This window comes from Phalangium opilio, unplaced genomic scaffold (assembly GCF_054372755.1).
Source record: "Phalangium opilio isolate 3A_F unplaced genomic scaffold, DU_Popi_V2 ptg000042l_1, whole genome shotgun sequence".
Classification (NCBI taxonomy): Eukaryota; Metazoa; Arthropoda; class Arachnida; order Opiliones; family Phalangiidae; genus Phalangium; species Phalangium opilio.
In genome coordinates this window covers 2,175,486-2,192,804 of record NW_028324166.1, presented here as the reverse complement: position 1 = coordinate 2,192,804, position 17,319 = coordinate 2,175,486, and positions in this window count along the sequence as shown.

Genomic DNA, 17,319 nt, shown 5'->3' with positions numbered 1-17,319 from the left:
GGCGTGACCAAAGGCGAAGACCGACTTGAAGCCGTAATTTGGGGACGAAACCAAAACTCTCGGTAATGGAATAAGTTTAAGCAGAGACGATACAAATGCCATCAAATTATGAATCACTTCAAACGCGAAAAGTAATATTTTCAGCAACATGGTTGTTTGTGGTTTGATGGAAAGACCAAAGACACTTGGACCTGCGGTGTCTATACTCCGACTTGGCTCCAATCTATGGATATTAGCTTGCAAAGACCTTCAATTAACGTAGAAAAATATTAAAATTTTAATTTATATTAAATTATTTTTTTCATAACTCTGTTAATGGAATAGCGACCTGATTTAAAAATTATCTCAAATCTAAAGAAAACCTTACTTTTTTGAGAGTTTAAACTCTTCTGATTCCAAAAATATGCTTAATAAATATTTAAATATTAGGGAAAAAACACTTGGAAAACTTAAAATTTGGGGGCAAAAGCAAATTTGTTGAGAAGATATTTGGCGGGTTTTTCTCCTTGCTACGTCACTCACGGCATCTCGCAGAAAGGCCAAGCGCGAGCGCCCGAGTCTACTAATGCCGCGCAAATCTGAATAAAATAGGCTTAACGCGGCGCTGAGACACTAACAACCGTCACGTGAGCGACATCAAGAGAGAAAATTTCTCCTTACTACGTCATCAAGCGAAACAAAATTTTACCTAGGCCTTTTCCAAACACAAAACTTTGATTGCAATTTTATAAATACAAAAGTAAACATATCATAATTAACTAGATTTTTCAAGGATTTTTTTCGCATTTTAAGTTTGTGGATGACGAAAAATATGGCACTAACTCTTTAAACGTGCTAAAAAGAAAACGCCCGAAAGGAATATAATTTCTAATATTCTGATTTAATTATAGCTATTTTTATTTTTTTTTATTTCATTTTTTTTTCTTGTACTTTTATCATTCGGATTTACAATATGGATTTTTTATATCGAATGTACTATACGCCACGCCCACGTTCTGCTTAAGCGAAAAGCTTGAGCGCAGAAGGCGTACATGCTTATAATATGTTATTTTTCGGACGGATGGTATGTTTTTTTGTTTTTTTTGTAACGAAATGTAATAGGTTATTTACCAACCAAACCAAACCAATTAGCTATTATAGAATATTTTGTTGTTAGCCATTTTTGTATCTCCACTTTATATCGATTTTGATTATGTTCAGCTTTAATTGTTGTATTTAAATAGTTAAATATTTTAGGCCCATGAAATGTGACATTTCGTTGACTGCTTGCCTTTCGAAACTTGGGGATTTGGAAGTTAAGAGAATCTTGCATACTATAGTGCAGTGCTCCTGGGTATATAACATGGAATAATTTTTCCTACATTCTACCAGTATAGTTTTACATGTAATTCTCTTATCGTCAAAACATCAAATTCAGTATAAAGCAACTTAGTATTTTAAAACCACGTTTTTTTAGGAGAGTTCACGGAATTCTATTTTGAAGTTTTTCTATTGGGTCTATGCAGGTTTTAGTAGCACTTGCCCATCCAATAATGCCACACTGTAGCGAAATATTTTCGCAGTTTCAGTAACCCTTTATATTTTGTATGATTATTGGGTTTTTAGTTTCATTCATGGGATAGCTTTGAATAGAGTTAGGAAATGCCCCACTATAGTTTATCATAGCCTGACCTCATCCCGGACGGACCCCCAAAATGTAACGATCTTTTTAGGTATCGTTGACATTCACTACTACGGCTAAATAACACTACAGTTAAATGACATTGGTCGAGTTCGCGTGCATGATTATTTTGGAGGGAATATAAAGTAACTGTCGGGGATAATTTAGCTTCACAGTTATGTTAGGATATAGTAGCTGTGTATAGTTTTAAGGTCTAAATGCGAAATTAGATAGTACGCAATTAAATTCATTATAGAATTGAAATAAACCATTTGAGTATTGCTTTCTATATTTAAAATACCCTTAGTACTTTTAGCCGTAGTAGTGAATGTCAACGATACCTAAAAAGATCGTTACAATACGTAAGTAATGACTGAATCAATGCGAAGTACAGGGTGTGACCCAAAATCCCCCCAGACATAATCCCCCCGGACAAAATCCCCCCAAATCATAAGTAACGGACAAAATCCCCCCAAAACTCCTACTAGATGGACAAAATCCCCCTAAAATTCCTACTTGATGGACAAAATCCCCCCAAAATCATATTTAATGGACAAAATCCCCCCAAAATCATATTTAATGGACAAAATCCCCCCAAAATCATATTTAATCGACAAAATCCCTCCAAATTATATTTAACGGTTAGGTTTGGTTTGGTTCCAATAATTCGTTGACACCTTTTCCAAAATATGCTCCTTTTAATTAGCTACCACCTTTTCCAAAACATTCTCCTACTAATTAGCTGCCACCTTTTCCAAAATACTCTCCTTTTAAATAGCTGCCACCTTTTCCAAAATATTCTCCTTTTAATTAGCTACCACCTTTTCCAAAACATTCTCCTATTAATTAGCTGCCAACGTTTCCAAAATATTCTCCTATTAATTAGCTGCAACCTTTTCCAAAATATTCTCCTATTAATTAGCTGCAACCTTTTCCAAAATATTCTCCTATTAATTAGCTGTCACCTTTTCCAAAAGATTTTCCTATTAATTAGCTGCCACCTTTTCCAAAATATTCTCCTATTAATTAGCTGCCACCTTTTCCAAAAGATTTTCCTATTAATTAGCTACCACCTTTTCCAAAATATTCTCCTATTAATTACCTGCAACCTTTTCCAAAACATTCTCCTACTAATTAGCTGCCACATTTTCCAAAATAATGTCCTTTTAAATAGCTACCACCTTTTCCAAAATATTCTCTCTTTAATTAGTTACCACCTTTTCCAAAACATTCTCCTATTAATTAGCTGCCACCTTTTCCAAAATATTCTCCTATTAATTAGCTGCAACCTTTTCCAAAATATTCTCCTATTAATTAGCTGCAACCTTTTCCAAAATATTCTCCTATTAATTAGCTGTCACCTTTTCCAAAAGATTTTCCTATTAATTAGCTGCCACCTTTTCCAAAAGATTTTCCTATTAATTAGCTGCCACCTTTTCCAAAATATTCTCCTATTAATTAGCTGCAACCTTTTCCAAAACATTCTCCTACTAATTAGCTGCCACATTTTCCAAGATATTCTCCTTTTAAATAGCTACCACCTTTTCCAAAATATTCTCCTTTTAATTAGCTACCAACTTTTCCAAAACGTTCTCCTATTAATTAGCTGCCACCTTTTCCAAAATATTCTCCTATTAATTAGCTACCACCTTTTCCGAAACATTCTCCTACTACTTAGCTGCCACCTTTTCCAAAATATTCTCCTATTAATTAGCTCCAACCTTTTCCGAAACATTCTCCTTTTAATTAGCTGCCACCTTTTCCAAAATATTCTCCTATTAATTAGCTGCAACCTTTTCCAAAACATTCTCCTACTAATTAGCTGCCACCTTTTCCAAAATACTCTCCTACTAATTAGCTGCCACATTTTCCAAAATATTCTCCTTTTAATTAGCTACCATCTTTTCTAAAATATTCTCCTATTAATTATCTGCCACCTTTTCCAAAAGATTTTCCTATTAATTAAAAATATATTTAATGCAAAACCACACAGTATGTCTGGTTATATATTTCTCAGAGGATTTTCGTTGGGGGATTTTGTCTTCTGATATAGATTTGGGGGGATTTTGTCTTGTTATAATGATTTGGGGGGATTTTGTCTTACATTGGGGGGATTTTGTCCTACATTGGGGGGATTTTGTCGCACATTGGGGGGATTTTGTCGCATTGCGTTAAATGGGGGGATTTTGGCCGGGGGGATTTTGGCTGGGGGGATTTTGGTATACAATCCGAAGTACACCGTGCGGAGTAATTTCACATTTAAAACTATATCTTAATATTTTGCCTAGATTTTGGATTTGGGGTTTCCATTTTAGCTCAGAGTCTACTTATAAATTCCCAGGTATTTAAATACATTTACTCTTTAGTTAAGTTTTCAGCACATTTATTATTTGCATGAATCAGTAACTCTGGAGCAATAATACCTTTTGGCATCGAGAAAGGAATATATTTAGTTTTCTCTACATTTAAATTTAATAAGTTTTTGTTTAACCAGTTTGTAACCTTTATTAGACCAATGTTAGCTTTTTCATATACTTCAGACCAGGTATTACCTACTCGTATATTACAACCGTATCATCAGCAAAAGCGTTCAATGTATCTGAATATTTCACTCTACATAACTCATTAATGTAAATTAAGAATAAAATGGGACCCAGGATAGTGCGTGTCTTGTGGAACTCCACGTAAGAAAAACTCTGGCGTACTATAAGTATTTACGATTCTTTAAAAGGCTTTGAAACCAATCATTAGCAATACCACGTATACCAATTTTATAAAGCTTATCTAATAGGATATCATGACTAATGGTGTCGAAGGCTTTGGCCAGGTCTATAAAATCCTCCCACTAAACACACTGTATTATGAAAAATATCAGTTTATTAAGAAGAAAAAAAGATAAACCACCTTAATATTAATACTTCGAACCAAGGCTAATAAAAGGGGTCTTCAAAAGAAACGTGTTTAAAATAAACCGCATGAAGTACAATCAACCGGAGCCTCCGAAATGAACAAGGCTCACGCATGTCAAACTTTATGTGAGGGAAATATTCAGTTTGTTAAGGAAAATATTTTCACCATATATAAAGGCGGAAATGATACAGTGGAGATATGGAAATAGCGGTAAGGGATAAAAGCACATGTGTACTAAAGAACACGACTACATGGTTTTCTACCCTGTTTGAGCAATTTAGATAACGGTATCCTGAATTAACTAGCGCTTCTGTTACCTATGTTGGCGAGATAATCAAAGCATAAAATCATAGCATAATTACGACTTCGAAGTTAAAAACAGAGGATATGAGGAAACCTGGGTAATAATAATAAGCACCATACTGCATAAATTGTTTTGACCAAGGCTTAGTGAAATGAAATAGATTAATTTACAATAATTTACAAATTTAATGATAATTCTTACCTTAAGCGTTTTATATTTAAATAATATTAAGTTTTAGCAACTAAAAATACTAAAATTATACCCAAATACTTTCCTAGTGCTTCACAAAGTTCATAAACGCTATTTAAGGCGACGATTTAGGCTCGAGTATTTTATGCAGTGTTGGCAAATCGCGAATGATGTTGTGGTACCAAGCGGGGTCAAATTCAGTTAATGATCGAAAAATTCGCGAATTTGCCTACCACCTGCCACAACTGATTTGATGGCGTGGCCGCGTCGCTGACAAACAGACGTTAGTTAATGTAATACCTTTTTCCTTTGGGCCAATTTTGTGTTGCTGGCGCTGGCGGCAAAAAAACCTAATTTCGCGTAATGCTGTTACAGGATCAAACAAATTATCGACAACTTCAAATGTCAATGGAATATACCCATGACAGTAACATATTTAATTTCGCCTTTGTTTACCAGTTTTTTGCGCCTATTATCGAATGGTCCAACATACCGACTAGAAAGCTTTTATTCTCCCAAATGAAGAACTGAAGTCTGTTCACGATAAGTTGAAGAAATATTCGCATGTCAAAGTCGAGAAACATGTGGTCGGTTTCGCTGAAGATATGCACGAGATACCCGACGCGAGTGTTGATGTCATTGTGGCCACTTACTTATAGGCGGGAAAGCATTATTGTTCAGGCTGTATTGATCTCCCGAATTGATCAGAACAATTAATGTTTGTGTGTTTATTGATACATTTTAACACGAGGCTCTACAAAAAGATGGTTCATTTGTGATGAATTATTTCTTCAAGGTGTAATCATTTGTTAGTAAAAATAAATTGAACAAAGGAAATACAATGCATAAATATTTTCAATTATTATGAATTCTGGGCTCCAGATGGAGGGGCATCTCATGAATTTTTACGAAAATTAACACGTCAGGAATTACTTTATCTCTCGGTAATTGCGAAGTGATTCGGAAATGGCGAAGAACGTTCGCTAGCAATAATTTCAATTCAATCGTGGCGAATGCTTGTCCTTGAAAACAGTTGAAATTAACTATTAGAAATGTAGTTATTAATTATTGAAAGAAAGGTGTTGACGAACCGATGCAATTGCGGGGACCGGCTGCAAATGGGATGTAGGCAAATGGGTGTCTTCCTTCGCTGTTCTCCGGGTTGAATCTGTCGGGGTCAAATATTTCTGAATTGGGGAAATACCGGGGGTCGTGATGAACGCCTTGAATCAAGATGCCGCACTCAACCCCCTTTTTAAGAATTTTTTCGCCTGGAAATTGGCGATATAATTATTTGAAACTATACATGGAAATGTAAAATGATGAAATTTTTAGAACATTATTCGCAAACTGAACGATAGTGGACTTTAGTCGTAATTTTAGACCCGAAAATATAAAATTTTGGTTATACGTTTTAGCAGAAGTGAGATGAGACTAGAAGTGAAGGGCTCTAGCATTGGTAGTAGATCCTGGCACTAGTGAACAAATTTGAGGAATTTATGCCGCTTCAATCGCTCCTACACTACAGACAAAAAATTGGTCGAGTTCCAAAAACATTTCCTACCCCCTTCCTCTCAACATAAAGCGGCCGAACACGGACGCGGCTCCTTGAATCTAGTTCGGCCGTCTACCACCGCGAGCGTCTCACGTTTTGGAGGGAAAATTCAGAAACCGCTACTAGAGGGCCAACCGTTCTTGTGTTATCAAGTATATTCACTTTCGCCGAGTGAAGAATTTGGTTAGCTCAGTACTTCTGGTCTCATCTCACTTCTGGTTTTAGATTGTAAAATATTTTATAATCAATGTCAAAATCTCTGAAGTAAGAAATAAATAGTTCCTACCTACACTTGCAACGAAGTAGTTACCAATAATAAGAGGAAAACGAACCTATTTGTAAGTCTTCAGTGAGCTGGCGAGCAATAAATGGAGCTGGAGGACACAGCCTTAGCGATTCCTGAAAAGGGTTTAGTTGTATTTCACTTAATATTGACCCTGCTTTAGCTATTGAACAAAATTGAACCTTGATGACTCTTTCGAGGTAGGTCAAGTGTTTTAAATCGGTGTATTCAATGTCTCTTTCTATGTCCGTTCCACAGACGGAAGTCAACTCTTGGTAGACCTTTTCTTGAATCTTCGGGTAAAGACCGAGCATGTACAGGGTAAATATTGTAGCGGTAGTGGTAGTGTCGAAACCCTACGAAAATAATTTAATATAACCTTTTCATTTAAAGCGCACTTGTTCTATTACCCCTCCAATGATATTTATGCATTCGTCTCGAAGTTGTTTATCACTCATCAATTCGGGGTTTCTGTCGAGCATTTCTAGAAGGATGTTCATAAAGTTTACGCTTCGAACGTTATCGTCGGGTTCTTTCATATTCGCCTTCTTTCTCATCAACAACGTCTGCGAACGAATTGGTTGTTTTTAACTTAAGTAATGTGTCGAGTTCGAATTTCAAAAAGCGTCTACTTACTTGGAAGATTTCGTCTATTATTTTAACTGCATTTACGGTTTTTTTTCCTTTAGCTGTCATTTTGAATATGTTGTCCGATTGCAACCATGGTCGAATTAACCGGTAACCGAAGCTTTCTTCGCATCTAATTTTAATGAATATTTTCTGTTAGTTATTAACATAAATTTATTACGGTGTTTATTTAACTTGAAGTAAAGAGCTCAAGCATTGGTAGTAGATCCTGGCACTAGTGAACAAATTTGAGGATTTTATGCAGCTTTCATCGCGCCAACCTACACTAGAGAGAAAAAAAATTGGTCGAGTTCCAAAATATTTCCTACCCCCTTCCTCTCAACCTAATGCTACGGAACACGGACGAAGCGGGTGCTTGATTCTAGTTCGGCCGTCTACCGCCGCGAGCGTCTCACGATTTGGAGAGGGAAAATTCAGAAACCGCTACCAGAGGGCCAACCGTTGGTGTGTTATCGAGAATATTCACTTTCGCCAAGTGAAGAATTTGGTTAGCTCAGTACTTCTATTCTCATCTTATTACTGATTTAACCAATGGTTGGAAAATAATTTCCGGTAGCACAACATTTTAAAAATCCGTTATCTTAATTAAGGTTTTGGTAAAAAAAACCCTTGAAAACTGAAGAGTTGAAGTACAAAATTTTAGTTCTGTTTCGACTGATAGCAGAGAATGTTTTTCGTGTTTTTACCTTTTAATAGGTTCAAAAACTCCATGTTGTAAAATCTTTTCATTTTCATTTTCATAATCAAAAACTGCGTCTATAAGAAAATTAAATTTGAGTTAACTTCAATTTAAGAATTAAACAATATAAGTACACCAATATGTTGAGTAGTTTTCGGCAACTATTTTTTACTGAATTCCGTGAAATTTTGGTCAGTGAAAACCAACCATAATCTAAGCCTAACCAAACACAAACCTAACCTGAAGCCGCTATTAGGAATGGTTGGCTATAGTTACTAATACTTAACAGAAATACGTCTAAATTCTATGCAATGAGTTCCCCGGTTGATGTCACAGAGAAGATTTTAACAAATCATCTGCAGTACAGATTAAGTTACCAATTATTATGTAGAATGCGCACTTCTCGATTGACCCCGATATGTCTAAAATCTTGGAATGAGATTTGGAAATGTCTTCTTGAAATTCAGAGATCATCTTTTTGACGTGTTTGTTCATCATGGGAACGAACTCCTTGATGCTCCCAAGATGAAACATCGGATTCAGCAATTTCCTCTGTTTCCTCCAATGATCTCCTTCGCTGGAAGTTCGGCAATTAAATTGCTTATTTGAATACATCGTGATCGAACGAAAAGTAATTATTTTTTAACTCTTACCTCGCTATTAAACCCTTTCCTGAAAATATGTTAAATAACTTGTAATGCTTGCTTTTGTTTATTTCTTTGCTACTGCTTAGGACAACCTTGAAATAAGTGTTCAATTCGGCAAACAGTTAGCCAGGTTAGTTCCAAATTTATTGCCACACTTTGAAAAAGCCCTTACCTTTATTAACTGTGGATCAATTAAAACAACCTGTTTTCGATTGAATATGTTGAAGTTGAAAAGTCCTTCTTGACGAAATATGTTAGCCATTCCCGTAATGGTTTCCAAGAAATCTAAAAATAGAAGAATCCATTATCAGGGATGCGCAGATTCGTAACGACCAAAAATCACAAACATATTGACTGGAAGATCCGCTGTAGTAAATGCCATGTTTCATTATTGTTACAAATGCAGAGTTAGTCAGGTGTTATTTAAAAAAGTCTATTACTCACAAGTTGTAGAGCTGATTTCTTTAACGGGTGGAAATAGTTTTAGAAATCTGACGTGACCAAAGGCGAAGACCGACTTGAAACCGTAATTTGGGCACGAATCCCAAATTGGCGGTAATGTAATACTTTTAAGCAGAGACGATACAAATAACACTAATTTATGAATCACTTCAAACGCGAGAAGTAATATCTTGAGCGACATGATTGTTTGTTGTTTGACGGAAAGACTAATAATGCAGTGATCAAAAACACTTGGCTCTAATCTATGGATATTAGCTTGCAAAGACCTTCAACTATCATAGAGAAATATTAAAATTCTAATTTATATTAAATTATTTTTTTCAGAACTCTGTTAATCGCGCTAAAAAGAAAACGCCCGATATGGAATTTCATTTCTAATGTTCTGATTTAATTATAGATAGACGAGAGGAATTTCTAATATTAAAGATATGGATAAAGACAAGTTGAATTATATAAAAACGTCTTGGTTTGGACCAAGGCCAAAAAAACAAATGATATGTGTGAGGTTTATCAATTGACTGAAGTTCAGATATTGAAATTTTTTTTAGTTATTTTTATCCACTCAATCCTTAATCAATATTTAATTCAATCAACTGATTTTACTGTTAATCGATCTAGTCCCTCTAAATTAATTGAAAAATTACATATCTACGGTTTTTCAAGAATAATTCCATTTTCCGAAAACATTTTATCATGAAATTAATTGTTATTGAAAAAGCGTAGATATGTAATTTTTTCAATTAATTTAGAAAGGACTAGATCGATTAACAGTAAAATCAGTTGATTGAATTAAATATTGATTAAGGATTGAGTGGATAAAAATAACTAGAAAAAAATTTCAATATCTGAACTTCAGTCAATTGATAAACCTCACACATATCATTTGTTTTTTCGGCCTTGGTCCAAACCAAGACGTTTTTATATAATATCTGTCACTTCAGTCTTAATGTAATTAAATTTTGAATAATTATGTTTGCTTTACCGTCATACTATTGCACTCTAAAATATAACGGTGCATTCAAACGCCATTTATGCTGTTTTTTCCAGTGCCAAAAAAGACATCATTTAGGGTGTACTTTAACCCCATTTCTATGATCAATTAACGCCATTTACTAATATTATTTGGAAGTATTAAGGGAATATTAGGCATTTAAGCACCATTTACAGTGGCTTTTAACATCTTTCTTTGACAATCTGTTGAACTTCTAATATTACTTAGTCTAATGGTTTTAAAAGTAGGGAAAAAGTACGCTACCTATGTCACATTATTAAACCAAGTGAAGTGAAATAATTGTTAAATATTTATTATAACCACTACACCACAGACACGTGGTAAGTCTAAGTTTTCCAAGAGATCTAACTAATTATTATGTCCAATCACGATGGTTAAAACATGTATCTACCTAGGCTCGAACCTGGGACTTTCCGTGTGTGAGGCGGACGTGATAACCACTACACCATAGATACGTGGTAATACTGAGTTTTCCAAGAGATCTAGCTAATTCAAGCGCCCAATCACGATGGTCAAAACATGTATCTACCAGGGCTTGAACCTGGGACTTTCCGTGTGTGAAGCGGACGTGATAACCACTGCATCATAGATACGTGGTAGCACGGAGTTTTCCAAGAGATCTAGCTAATTCTTATGTCCAATCACGATGGTCAATATATGTATCTATCAGGCCTCGAACCCTGGACCATCCACGTGTGAAGCGGACGTGATAACCACCACACTACAAATACGTAGTAACACTGAGTTTTCCAAGAGATCTAGCTAATTATTATGTCCAATCACGATGGTCAAAGCCGTACTTCTGTAATTAACTAAAATTAACATACTTAGACTTAATTGTTTTCATCAAACTGGCTGATAGCACACCCTGAATACTTAATTGTTAATTTAAGATAATTCCGAAAAGTAACTTCGCTGTAATTTTTAAGTTAGCGGTGGGGAAAAATCACGAAAAACCCATGTAAATCTCCATAGGAAATTAGCAAAAGCGGGTGAATATTACTTTAACGTTACAAAACGGTATCAAGTCATATCTACAAGGGCCTACCGGCCCTGTAGAATTCGCGTTTATAAGCCAAAAAACATGTTGGACTGGTCCAACTCACGAGTTAAGACTATTTAGAATTCAGTGTCAATATAGACGGGAAACTCTTCAAGGTTTTCACTGTCATAAAAACACACGGGCAAGGCCAAGTAACATTTTGCCATAAAAGCCATCGTTTTTAAAGGAATAGCGACGTGATTAAAAAATTATCTCAAATCTAAAGAAAACCTTACTTTTTTGAGAGTTTAAACTCTTCTGATTCCAAAAATATGCTTGATAAATATTTAAATATGAGGGAAAACACTTTGAAAACTTGAAATTTGGGGGGCAAAAGCAAATTTGCGGAGAAGAATTTTGGCGGGTTTTTCTCCTTGATACGTCACTCACGGCATCTCGCGAAAAAGCCAAGCGCGAGACTCCCGAGTCTACTAATGCGGCGCGCGCGAGAATCTGAATAAATTAGGCTTAACGCGGCGCGGCGACACTAACAGGCGCGTCACGTGAGTAAAAATTTCTCCTTACTACGTCATCAAGCGAAACAAAATCTCAACTAGGCCTTTTCCAAACACATAACTTTGATTGCAATTTAATAAATTGCTACGAAACCAAATACAAAAGTAAACATATCATAATAAAATAGATTTTTCAAGGATTTTTTTCGCATTTTAAGTTTGTGAATGACAAAAATTATGTCACTAACACTTTAAGTTATGATTAAAGAGTTTTAAGGATGGCCCCTTAAGTTTAAATTTAATTGAAAGACGATACTAATTTAATAATGGGGTCATCCATAAAATATTATAAAATCATATCAGGTTTAGGGTGTGCCTAATTGGCCAAATGTCATACAACGTTATCCAATCAAAATCGTCCATAAAATCATCCCACTTAAAACACTGTATTTAGGAAAATATTAGTTGATTAAATAGAAAATAATCCTTCAAACCAAGGCTAATAAAAGAGGTCTTTAGAAGAAACGTGTTTAAAATATTCATACTTCATTCCGATACGCATGAAGTACAGACTGTTAAAGAAGTCTTTGCGCGTTGCGTTTTTCGCACATATTTTACTATATTTCAAAAACTATTCAAGCTAGCGCTCTGGAATAAAGTGCGTTATAAAAGTTTTGCATTCCTCTTTCATATTTTACCCGTTCCACAGTTGTCCTTTGCATACTTATACCGGAAACCGGAAATGTCAAAATTATCAACTTTGAAAATATTGGATTCTCGAGGATATAAATGCGATTTTCGGATTCCTTGGGGCCGATTCATATTTGAAAAGTTTTCACCAAATTCAATTCGGATGAATAGGTCACGAGTAATGAGCCTTTATTCAAAATCTGGCAACTTCGATTTAAATGGCGATAATTCATAATCGAGAATCGAATCTTTGTCTTAATAATGCTTGTTAGATGTTATGGCACCTTATGCGTATATATATGATTGGTCTTGTGGCGCAATGCTTTGAAACAAATTAGACGTTCATTAAAGCGATGGTGAAGTGAAAAATAAAGTAATTTTTTATTGATTTTTTCCATAAGACAGTGAAACATCCAAGAAATAACACCGAACGATTTTTAAACTACGATTAGTTTGAAATTTCATGGATAATTTTAAATAAGGATCTCCGACCAATCGTGTAGCGCCCTGCCTTTTTATCAACAATTTTCTCTTGGCACGCTCCGTGTTGAATCAATTTATCGAGAGATTTGATCAAATTTGCGCGATGTGACAATTGTGGCGCGAAACATGGAGCGTGCCACGAGAATTTTGTTAACAAAAAGGCACGGCGTTACGGGATTGGTCGGAGTTCCTTATTTAAAACTATTCTTAAAATCTTAGCCTAATTTGAATGGGAGGTATTTCCTGAATTTTTCAATATGCATACTGGTCTCATGATTAGTAGAAGAATCAATAAAAAATCACTTTAATTTCCACCTCCCCCTCCCTTTAAGAGAAAACCTGCGTCTTTTGAAGGAGAGAAGCGGTTTGAAAATATTGTTATTTGGGCCATAATATCATAATATTTAGAACTCACATTAATTACGTTTGGGTCTTCAGCCCGACTCATTGCAGCCCAATGAAAATCTCATTGGCATACGAGATCCCTTCAAATAGGCATATTCGACTTTTCCATATAAGAAACACATTCAGAGGAGATGGCTTCTATGCTAGGAACGTTCGCTACGCGATTGAGCTTCGCTAAACGGAGCCTGAGGTTGGGCTATAGCCTCCCGCGTTTACTGCAAATGTGAGACCAGGGATAGATTTAATTTTTGAAGCGGGAATAGAGAATAGAGTAATCTTGGAGCGCGTCAAATTCCACGGAAAGGAAGGGTCTGAAAGAAGAGGTGTGTCAAAGCAACAAAGGTAAAAAGGAATAACGTATTTTTCGCCGTCCCAGTAAGCAAGGTCATAAAAACCTAGTTTAAATGAGCCAATCTGAAATTTTAAACTTTTTATTACGTGTAGGAAGGAGGGGCTCTATACTGGGCTATGAGTCGGACTGAATTAAACGCTAACCGTTCTCTATTCCTTCCTCTAAAATTAAATCTATCCCTTTGTATTCTTATTAATGAAGCCGACCGCAACCAAAGCATGGGCAAAGGCGTATTTCACAACTGACGTTCAAAGCTACAGATGGAAAAGCCTAACAATTAAATGAAAAAAAAATTAATGCCGGTAACAATGATCACAACTGAAAATAACAGCTAACAGCTAAAACGTACCCGAACGGTAATCACTTGAAGTTGGTCTCTCTGCGCTGCTGGTCTGCAACTCCTTTCGTTTATTTTCTATGGCAAAAATACTAACTTTGGGAGGTTTTGGGATTTTAGGCCATTTTGTGTTTTAAGACTTTTATTGTGTAGGAAAGAAAACTATCCTTTTTAAGGAAATTTTGGATAACTATTAATATCATTATTGATAACTAGTTAAAAGTTGAAAAATATTTATAAAATTTGGACGAAAATTTTCAAATAACAAGACTTCCTTCGAGTCTCAAATTGAAGAATGTTCGTGTGCTTTATTGAACTATCTTATACAAACAAGACAGTCACTTTCAGCTTGAATTGTTGCTTGATATTTTATTGGACATCCCCTTGCCTTAAAGGGAGGATGAAGAGGAAAATAAAGTGATTTTTTATCGATTGTTCTTCTAATTATAAGAAATGTTTGCATAGTGAAACATCCAGGAAATACCGTCTGCGTTCTTGAACAATTTATTACAAACAAGACTGTCACTTTCAGTTTTAATTGTATTTTACTTAACCTCCCTTAGCCCTTAAACTAATTTTTAATATTTTATTAAATGACAGACATAAACGCTAAATCGGGTTCAAGTCGGGCGAGAGAGCGGGTCAATCTAAAGCTTCAATTCCTTCCTTCTCCAGAAATCTTGCAACGAGTCGGGATGTATGGGCTGGGCAATTGTCCTGCTGAGCCTAAACCATACATTAAAACAATGTTTTAAGTTAGTCAAGAATAATTATCAGGTTATTAATATTAATACCGGTCACGACGTGGGCTGGTTAGTCATACGGAGAAAAAATACCAGCGAACAGGGCGGATATCTATTTTTAATATTACAATGCTTTACCTCCTAATTTCATTAGTTTATGTCTGTCTTTTAGAATACGATTAAGAATGTGTTTAATGGGAGGGTAAAATGAAAAATCAAATAATTTTTTATCGATTCTTCTACTAATTATAAGACCATTCTGCATAGTGAAACATCCAGGAAATATCTCCGAATGATTTTGAAATTCCAATTAGGTTCAGATTTTATGGATAATTTGAAATAATGACCTCCGACCCCTGCCTTCCTAGTGACAAAATTCTCGTGGCACGCTCCATGCCGAATGAAATTTATCTTGAGATTTAATAAAAGTTGCTTGCGATGTGACTATGGTGGCGCGAGACTTAGAGCGTGCAACGGAAATTTTGTTAACAGGAAGGCAGGGCGTTAAGCTATTAGTCAGTGGTGCTTATTTCAAATTATCTTTAAAATCTGAACCTAATTTGAATTTTAAAATCATTCGGAGACTGTATTTCCTGAATGTTTCAATGTGCATTTAATGCTCTTATAATAAGAAAAATCGATCAAAAAATCACTTTATTTTCCTCTTTATCCTTCCTTTAACGGCTAGGGGATGTCCAATAAAATATCAAGCAACAATTGAAACTGAAAGTGACTGTCTTTTTTGTAAAAAAATAGTTCAATAAAGCACACGAACATTCTTCAATTTGAAACTCAAAGGAAGTCTTGTTATTTAACAATTTTCGTCCAAATTTTATAAATAATTTTCAACTTTTAACTAAATATTAAAAATTATCCAAAGTTTCGTTAAACAGGGTCGTTTTCTTTCCTACACAATAAAAGACTTAAAACACAAAATGGCCTAATATCCCAATACCTCTAACGAGTGTAATTTTGCCATAGAAAATAAACGAAAGGAGTAGCAGACCAGCAGCGCAGAGAGACCAACATCAAGTGTTTACCGTTCGGGTTAGTTTTAGCTGTTGGCTATTATTTTCAGTTGTGATCATTCTTACCGGCATTCATTTTTTTCATTTAATTTTTAGGCTTTTCCATTTGAACCTCAGTTGTGAAATATGCCTTTGCCCATGCTTTGGTTGCGGTCGGCTTTATTATTAAGCCTCAACAGAGATAGATTTAATTTTAGAGGAAGGAATAGAGAACGGTTAGCGTTTAATTCAGTCCGACTCATAGCCCAGTATAGAGCCCCTCCTTCCTACACGTAATAAAAAGTTTAAAATTTCAGATTGGCTCATTTAAACTAGGTTTTTATGACCTTGCTTACTGGGACGGCGAAAAATACGTTATTCCTTTTTACCTTTGTTGCTTTGACACACCTCTTCTTTCAGACCCTTCCTTTCCGTGGAATTTGACGCGCTCCAAGATTACTCTATTCTCTATTCCCGCTTCAAAAATTAAATCTATCCCTGGTCTCACATTTGCAGTAAACGCGGGAGGCTATAGCCCAACCTCAGGCTCCGTTTAGCGAAGCTCAATCGCGTAGCGAACGTTCCTAGCATAGAAGCCATCTCCTCTGAATTTGTTTCTTATATGGAATAGTCGAATATGCCCATTTGAAGGGATCTCGTGAAGCGCATATGCCAATGAGATTTTCATTGGGCTGCAATGAGTCGGGCTGAAGACCCAAACGTAATTAATGTGAGTTTTAAATATTATGATATTATGGCCCAAATAACAATATTTTCAAACCGCTTCTCTCCTTCAAAAGACGCAGGTTTTCTCTTAAAGAGAGGGGGAGGTGGAAATTAAAGTGATTTTTTATTGATTCTTCTACTAATCATGAGACCAGTATGCATAATGAAAAATTCAGGAAATACCTCCCATTCAAATTAGGCTAAGATTTTAAGAATAGTTTTAAATAAGGAACTCCGACCAATCCCGTAACGCCGTGCCTTTTTGTTAACAAAATTCTCGTGGCACGCTCCATGTTTCGCGCCACAATTGTCACATCGCGCAAATTTGATCAAATCTCTCGATAAATTGATTCAACACGGAGCGTGCCAAGAGAAAATTGTTGATAAAAAGGCAGGGCGCTACACGATTGGTCGGAGATCCTTATTTAAAATTATCCATGAAATTTCAAACTAATCGTAGTTTAAAAATCGTTCGGTGTTATTTCTTGGATGTTTCACTGTCTTTTGGAAAAAAATCAATAAAAAATTACTTTATTTTCCATTTCACCATCCCTTTTATGAACGTCTGATTTGTTTCAAAGCATTGCGCCACAAGACCAATCATATATATACGCATAAGGTGCCATAACATCTAACAAGCATTATTAAGACAAAGATTCGATTCTCGATTATGAATTATCGCCATTTAAATCGAAGTTGCCAGATTTTGAATAAAGGCTCATTACTCGTG